This window comes from Microtus pennsylvanicus, chromosome X (assembly GCF_037038515.1).
Source record: "Microtus pennsylvanicus isolate mMicPen1 chromosome X, mMicPen1.hap1, whole genome shotgun sequence".
NCBI lineage: Eukaryota > Metazoa > Chordata > Mammalia > Rodentia > Cricetidae > Microtus > Microtus pennsylvanicus.
In genome coordinates, this window is record NC_134601.1 from 81,680,042 (window position 1) to 81,689,029 (window position 8,988).

Consider the following 8,988-nt stretch of genomic DNA (forward strand, 5'->3'; position numbering starts at 1 on the left):
ACGTTAAGTGATTTTCTTTTCACTGTTACATAGCCAGTCGACAGGAATGTGGGGACTAATTTCCTACACTTGCTACACTGTGGGGGCATGAAAAGCAAGTTTGGGCCAGCTTACGGAGGGCCTTCCATTCAAAGCAGAGGAGTTTAGACATTCTTGACAGGCTATGGGAAGCCATGGAAAGATTTTGAACGGTGGGAGTGACGGTGCCTGTTGACTGGTCTTTGCCACTTGAGCACTCACTGTTTGGCACTTAAAAAGCAAGCTGACAAGTTAGTTTTACACCCCTATCAGCAAGTCAGAACCTGGTAGTTTGTGGTCGAACTGTTTATGTACTTTCTTTTAACAGTTTTTCTCTCAGCTGCTTTCTGCTTTATTTAACGGCATTCCAGTCATTTCCATCTGTCCTCTATTAGTGGCCAACCTTAAAGGAGCCCTGGCGTGTCCCTCCATCGTATCCTGCCTTAATGAGAAAACTGGGTTCTCTAATTCTGAAATCAGACCCAGCCAAACAAGCAAAGACACAATCGCTTTGGACATGGAACACTGAAATGGTGATTAATCTTCTTCCTGAACATTCTTGTCAAACGCTTACTTCACCTCACACTTTCTTCATTTCTCAAAAAACATCTGGCATAAAGTTTCCCCCTTCTCCTTTCGACATGTTGCCTAATTTCTTCCCTCCTCTTTTCTTGTCTTCTAATTTTGCTACTTGGGGAGGAAAATTCTAAAAGCAAGATGGGGCTGTCATGGAGCCAGATGCTTGGTGTCGTCTCCCAGATCCCTAGTCCAGCAGTGTGAGGGAGGACAGGATAGAGATAATTCCCATTTTACGACAAGACAGGGAGTATATATCACAAAATAACTGAAAGTTTATGAAAGGACAAAATGGGACATGGATCTGGGGCTCCCAGTGCCTGAGCAGCACTCTGGTTTGCGTGCTATAATTCTTAATGATGAAGACACTAAGGCTCAGGGAGTTGGTGAAGGTTGTGTATCTAGTAAATGGCAAAGCCAGAGACGGTCTTGGTTCCTTTTGGTATGGAAAGAATCACGACACGGATGGTTGTACACTGTGAGACTTCTTAGAATACCAACCACTTTCTTTTATTTTGTTTATTTTGGTCTTGGTTTTAGTCTTTTCATTTTAAAATAATTTTAGACTCATAAGAAGCTGAAAAAATTGGACAGAGAGTTTTCATGTATCCATTACCCAACCTCTCTCAATGATAACATTTTACATAACCATGCTAAACTTTCAACACCAAGAACTCACGTTAGTACGAAACAATGAACTAGTGATGTACTTTCATTATGCTCTGAGCATCTCTAGCAGATTTTATGTTGTGGGAGACAAGACCTTTAGGGGAGTAATTAAGGTTATATAAAGTCATAATTGGGACTTTCTAATCCTATGAACTGGTGTTGTGGTAAGGAAAGGAGGAGAGGGGCTGGAGAGATGGCTCAGTAGTTAAGAGCACTTCCAGAGGACCTGGGTTTGATTCCCAGCATCCACATGGCAGCTCACAGGTGTGTCTCTCTCTATTATCAGGGGGTCTGCTGCCCTCTTCTGACCTCCAAGGCCACTCCATACACAGGGTATAGAGGCATATGTATGGACAAAGCACCCGTACACATGAAATAAAATTACAAAAAGGAGGGAAAGTCAGGGAAGTCCACTCCCAAGTGCAAAAGCAAGGTCATGTGAAGACATGGAGGAAAGGCAGCCTTCTACAAGCCAGAGAGGGAAGCCTAATCCAAAAACAACTATGATATGTTGATAATAGACTTACTGCTTGCAGAACTAGGAGGAAAGAAGTGTTTTTCAAACCACTTGATCTATGGTACCTTGCTATGTCAGTCCAAGCAGACAAATGCAATCACATTTCATTTTACCAGCTTTTATATTCAGGGAGTTCTTTCCTTGAAATGTAGTGCTATCTTAGTTTTTTGAGGCTGTCATAAGTACCACAGTCTTGGTGACTTTAAGAACAGAAATGTATTTTTCACAGTTCTGGAATTTAGAATTCCAAGACAAGGTGCCAACAGAATTAATTTCAATGAGGTCTCCTTCTTTGACTTGTTTATGCCTGACTGCACATGCCAGGTCTTTACAAAGTCATTACTTTGTGCGTGCATGCATGCATCTGGTAGCTTTCAGTCTCCAAGTCTCTCTCTCTCTCTTTCTCTCTTTCTCCCTCCCCTCTCCCTCCCTCTCCCTCTCCCCCCCCTCTCTCTCTAAATTATTCTTACTTATTTATTAAAAAAACCCTTTGCTGGACATAGTGGTGTACAACTTTAATCCCAGCACTCAGGAGGCAGAGGTAGGCAGATCTCTGAGTTCTAGGCCAACCTGATCTATAGAGTGAGTTCCAGGACAGCCAAGGATAAACAGGGATGATAGGGATGATATGGGAGTGACTTCTTTCTATCTGTTGCTTTCATTGGTTAATTAATAAAGAAACTGCTTGGCCTTTGATAGGACAGAAAATTGGTAGGTGGAGTAAACAGAACAGAATGCTGGGAACAGAAGAAGGCAGTGAAATAGATGCCATGCCTCTCCTCTCTGAGATGGAAGCAGGTTAAGAATCTCCCTGGTAAGCCACCAGCTCGTGGTGCTACACAGATTATGAGAAATGGGTTAATCAAGATGTGAGAATTAGCCAATAAGAGGCTAGACTAATGGGCCAAGCAGTGTTTAAAAGAATACAGTTTCCATGTAATTATTTTGGGTAAAGCTAACCGGGTGGGGGGATGAAGTCCCGCTCACTATACAGGGAAACTTTATCTCAAAAACCAAAGTCTCTTCTTTATAATGATACCCAGTTAGATTGTAGTAAGGCCCATCCTACTGGCCTCATTTCAACCTTTGACCTCTTCAAAGGCCCTGTCTCCACAAACAGCCATATTTGGGGGTCCTGAGGCTACAACGTGAATTTTAGTGTTTAGAATCCAATTTGTAACAAATGTCATGGTATTTTACTGTATGGAGAGTTGTTAACCACAACTCCAATTAGAGGAACTGCCCAATGAACACAAATTATCTGTGCTTCTACTTTGTGCTTAAATATTTCCTTAACCATTATCCCTGGCACTACCTATTTATTTTCCCATCACTAAAATTTCTTTTTGTGTGTTTCAATAGAAGTTTACTTACCCCCAGGTTTGTCTGAGAGCTGTGTCTTCATAATTTGTGGGTGAGTCTGGCCCAGGTCTTTCTCCTTACATTGAGGCCTACCTGGAAGTTGCATCCATGTGCTGTCTCAGTGAGTCTTCCTGACTCCTTGTACTGTACAACCTTTCTGTGCCCAGAACTAGTTGATAGCCATACAACAGGATTTTCTTGACCATTACCTAAGCATTTACACAACCCTCGAAGATCACCGTGACATACTGGTTACCACTGGCCTGGCATCACTCAGTCTCTCCAATCACTAATCAACATTGAGTGTTTGAAGGTCTGACCTTCTCAGTCTTCCTACATGAACTGAAATTCATCCAAGTTGGGGTAACAGCAAAAATGGAACCAAGCTTCCATTCAATACAGACCACCTAGAATGTCATATCAGATACACAAGCAACAGAATAAATCTACTGCTCAGGTCACATCACAAAAACATAAACAACACATGAGACTAAAAATATGCCCCACCCCCTCAAGACCACTGGTTCTATAGAAATGGTCTGTAATGGATTAACTAGATTAACCCCAGGATACAGAATTTTAAAGAACAATTGTAGACACGATTGTGTTAATAAGTATTTTTGTTAACTTGACAAAAGTTAGAGTTACATAGACAGAGGGAAATCAGTTGTGTTCAATTAGATTGGCCTAATCAATTATATTGGCATGCAGGCAAGCCTGTGTGGGCATTTTGTATATTAATGATTGATGTGGGAGGGTCCAGTTCACTGTGGGTAGTGCCATCTTTAGGCAAATGGTCGTGGGTGCTATAAGAAAGCAGATTGAGCAAGCCATGGGTAACACAATTGCAAGCGGCATTCTTTCATGGCTTTTGTTTCAATTCCTGCCTCTAAGATTGTGCCTTGTGTGATGGACTGTAACCTGTTAGAAAAAATAAATCCTTTACACCCCAAGTTGCTTTTGGCCATGGTGTTCAGCACAGTAACAAGAAACTAGAACAGAAATTGGTAGTGGGTAACGTGCTATTGCTGTGACAGACCTGACCATATTGTCTTTGGGGGGACAGTGGAAGGGTTTTCTAAAACCCCTGAGCTAAAAATGCCACTGAGTAGCTGGAGTTTAGTAGGCTATTCTGATGTAGGAGGGTCTTCTGTTTTGTGTTTATTTCATTGGTTAAATAAAGAAACTTTTGATAGGACAGAAAATTAGGTAGGTGGAGTAGACAGAACAGGATGCTGGGTAGAAGCAGAGTCAGGCAGACGCTGTGGCTCTCCGACCCAAGATGGACATAGGTTAGAGTCTTCCTGATAAGCCACGGCATCATGGTAAACACAGATTAATAGAAATGGGTTAATCAAGATGTGAGAGTTAGCCAGTAAGAGGCTAGAACTAATGGGCCAGGCAGTGTTTAAATGAATACAGTTTCTGTGTTATTATTTCTGGGGCTAGGCTAGCCATGTGGGAGCTGGGCAGGACAAAAAGCCGCCTGCTCGCCTCATCACTACAATTCACTACACTATTCCCTGAGAGATCAGAACATAGAAGGTACATATGATGGAGGCCTGGCTTGTGGAGTTTCAGAGGGAAGCAAATACTCTATCAGGGTCATTAGTGTGATGTTTTGAATTAAGAATATGTGGTTTCTGGTTATCTGGAGGTGAGAATTGGCTGTGATTAAGATGAGATGAGTGTCTTTTCCCTTTGTTATGACACCAAAAATTCCATTGCCATCATCGACCACCCTCAGTGTCCAGTGAAATGGGTATTCTAAGAACAAGCCACAACCAAAGTCTTGCTTCTACTGAGGTGAGCCCTGATGCTAAGATCCAAATTTTTAACTTGGGATGGAGGAAGGCAAATGTTGATGGATTCCCACTTTGCAGCCACATGGTGTCTGATAATATGATTAATTCTCCTTCAAAGACCAGGAAGGCACCTGTACTTGTGCCAGCAAATACGTGGAAAAGAGTTGTGGCAAGGATGGCTTTCATATCTAAGTGAGGCTCCAGTCTTTTCATGTCATTTCCATCAGCAAGATGTCCTGTGCTGGGGCTGACAGGCTCCAGACAGGTATTTGTGGTGCCTTTGGAAAGCCCCAGGGCACAGTGACCAGGTCATTATTGTTAAGTCTCAAACCCTGTGACAAATGGCTGAGGTGCTTATTTAAGATATTAAAGTGGACCTGGCCACCAGGTTCTCTCAGCATCCCTTAGTCCCTACTTATTACAGGGTTTGCCTGGCATACCCCATCCTTAGCCCAGGGGTTGGGCTGCGCTTCCCCTAGAGGCTCTGCCTTATATAATATATACATTTTGGTTACCCATCTTTTTAATCCTTTGCCCTCTTGGCCAGTCTCTTGGCCCAGACCACCCCTCTTGGTTGGCAGCACATCTCTTGCTCTCCCCACCTCTTCACATGGTCCAGCTCAGTCTGGCCATGTTCACTCTGGGCTCCGAGACGTCCTTGCTTCTGGCTATGTCTCTCCTTTTTGTCTACAATAAACTTTCCCTTCCACGATTCCTAGGAGCAGTCCTTTTTATTTCTTTGTTTCTTTCCATTCATCTGGGGCAGAAACTCAGAAGCAGCATGAGTTCCTGCAAGGGAACTCAGGCTCTCTGAGCCAAGCTGCTGATCCTACGGTATGTATGGATCATTTGTTTCTGTGGCTTTTGCCAGCCACCCAATTTGATTCTAGAGTCCACCTCTTTAGTTACTTCTTCCCTTCAGCTTATCTAAGCATTCATCTCTCCTCACCTACTCAGTAAGTATCCTCTCTCTGGAACCTGGAGCCTGATACCCACTTTGGAGCACCCATCACGTGGGCATCTCTGTGTTACATCTTTCGGGGCCACACCATGTGGGTAATTCTGCTTACTAAGACACTTGCTCCTCTCCCTCTCTGGAACCCTCCCTTTTTTCAGAGCCTCTCCCAGGGCACTTCTTCAACTGTGTGCTCCTCTATCTGTTCTAAACACTGGTCTCTCCCCTTCTGCTGGATAAGTGCCACCACAGGGCTCCCTGTTTTGTCTACTTTTACTACAAAAGCCACACTTGTTTGTCAGGAAGCTTCCTCTTCTGGGCCACTATCACATGGAAAGGGCCACCTCTCCTCTGTGATTTGGGACATATCTCTCTGACAAATCTCTCAGTCCACTTGGGGATGACCCAGATTGAAATTCTTGTTACCACAACACTTACCCCCTCTGCTCCCCCATGGCTCCTCAGTTCTTTCCTCTAGCTTCCTTGCCTTCATATAGGAGCTGGCTACTAAGTTACATAGCTTCTCTACACACTTCTGTGTTTATGACCCTTTTCTTGCCACCTTCTCCTTCGAGCTACCTGCTGTGGCCTCCTGGGGCTGTGAATCCCTAGTTTCCTTGTTTTCCTCTAGGAGTTGCCTGCTAAGTCCTGCAGCTTCCTTAAATTCTTCTGGGCCTCTGCGACCTTGATCTTCCTGTCTCTCAGCTCCATCCTGGAAGTCCTGAAACTTCTCTATGCCCTTGTGGCTTCTCTGATATTGGAACTCTCCCTTGGATGGAGTTCCTGCTTGTTCTTCTTGTCCCTTAGGGCTACACTGTTTTTTCTCTCTTAGCTGCCTCTTTGCACTTATTGGAACCCTCCCTATGGCGGAATTAATTTCTTGACTCTTTCTCCTTGGACTAAATTAATTTCTCAGACTCAGAGATTTTCTTAAGGCATTACTGTCTTACTGACATTTGGCTTTAGTATAGGTCCATGGCCAAAAATGGCACACCTGAGTTTCAAATTCTCAGATTATAATAACTTCTGCCACTGCATAAGCAAATGATCCCAAAGTCTCTTAAACTTTCTCCTCTTTTTGTTTTTGTTTGAGGAAGAGTTTCTCTGTGTAACAGTTCCGGCTGTCCTGGAACTTGCTCTGTAGACCAGACTGGTCTCAAACTCACAGAGATACTCCTGCCTCTGCCTCCCAAGTGCTGAGATTAAAGGTGTTCACCACCACCTGGCCCTTTTAATTTTTTTCCTCATTCAATCATGTCCATCCACACCAAGCTGCAGAATAAGGAGCATGTGACTGAGGCTCTGTGTAGCTCTAAGTTCAGGTTCCTTGTCCTCCAGAGGCTCCACATCTCAAAGAAGTGCGACTTCACCAAGCTTAATGCAAGTGGATTTGAAGACATGGTTGCTGAGAAGCAACTCTTTCATCATGGTTGTGGGGTCAAATATATCCCTAATCATGGAACCCCGGACAAGTGGTAAGACCTGCCTTCCTGAGAGCTTCCACAGATCTCTCCTATACATGATATTTTGGGATCTCCAAACCAAATGAAGTTGTACCTTTATCCCTAGCCTCTCCCAGCTTCTCTTCTGGGACTCAAACTCTGCCACGTGGTGTCAAGCCTCTGCCTCCATCCACAACCCCTTCATTCCTGGGGCTTCTACTACAGCTGAGGCTGCACCTCCACCAGTGGTCTGTCTTAACCTCTCACAATGCCAAGCATCAGTTTCTTTCCATGACCCTGTCAGTCCTGCAGCTTTCATGCTACCAATACCGGTGCCACCTGGGAGACTCTTACACATCACCAAAGTTGGGTTTCCGACATCTTGAAGAGTTAAAAGAGGACATGAACAAATGCCCAAATGAACTTTAAAAGGAGAGAAACACATTCCTGATGGAAGTTGGAGAACACCAAAGCACACAGCTGAATGAAATTAGGAAGACAATACAGTGTTTGAAAACTGAATTCAATAAAGAGACAGAAATACCAATGATAACTCAAGCTGAAATGAAGGTAGAATTTTAAAAAGTAAATAACTCAATGAGAAAACTCAAGTAAGCCTTACCAGTAAAATGGTTCAAACAGAATGCAGAATATCCAGACTTGAAAATTAAATAGAAATTATACTGCTCAGTGAAAGAAAATGATGAATTAAAAAAAACACATCATAGGAATATACATGAGTTTTGACACAGCACGAGAAAAACTAATCTTTGAATCATAGGCATAGAAGAAGAATCAATGGCATGGATAATATCTTCAACAGGGTAATGAAAGGAAACTTCTCCAAACCAAGAAAAGAGACACTTGAAAGATATACAAGAGGCACACAGAGCACTAAGTAGACAGAACCAGAAAAGACACTCCACATTCCATATTATAGTCAAAACACTAGATGTACAAAAAGGGGAAAGAGTAAGATGCAAGAAAAAAGTCACAGGTTACATATACAGGAAAAAAAACCTGAACAACATATAAAACACCACAAATGCCAATCCAGACTACTTTATCCACCAAAATTATCCGTCATAGTTGAAGGAGAAAGACAAACTTTCCATGATACAAATAGGGTAATACAGAGAATACTGAAAGCAATAATTTGGACTGAGAAGAGGAATAATCATAGCCAAGAGACCACAGAAAGAAAACAAATTATGATATAATTACTGAAACACAAATTAGGACTAAGATTACAAACAAAATAAACAAGAGCCCTAGATTACAGCAATCAAAACACACCTTTCAATAATAACTTGCAATATTAATAGCCTCACCTTCCCAGTCAAAAGACACAGGCTAGTTGAATGAATTTAGAAACAAGATTCTTTTTGATACCTACATGAGACACATCTGACCTTGGAAGATAGGCACTACCTGAGAGCGAAAGGATGGGGAAAGTACTCCAAGAAAATGAAACCAGGAAGCAAGTAGGTGTTGTTGTCTTACTGTTTGACAAAATAGACTTCAAACCAAAATTAGTCAGAAGAGGTAAAGAAGGATACCATTTTGGTCAAGGGAACAATTAGCCAAGAAGTCACTGTAATCTCATGCACCCAATTTCATAAGAAGCAAACCAATAAAAGTAAA

General features: G+C 42.6%; 1 pseudogene; it reads left to right on the forward strand.

The window, feature by feature from the left end:
* The first annotated feature begins 892 nt into the window (after positions 1-892).
* LOC142841588 (large ribosomal subunit protein uL16-like) lies at positions 893-7,381 on the forward strand (annotated as a pseudogene).
* The last annotated feature ends 1,607 nt before the right edge of the window (positions 7,382-8,988 follow it).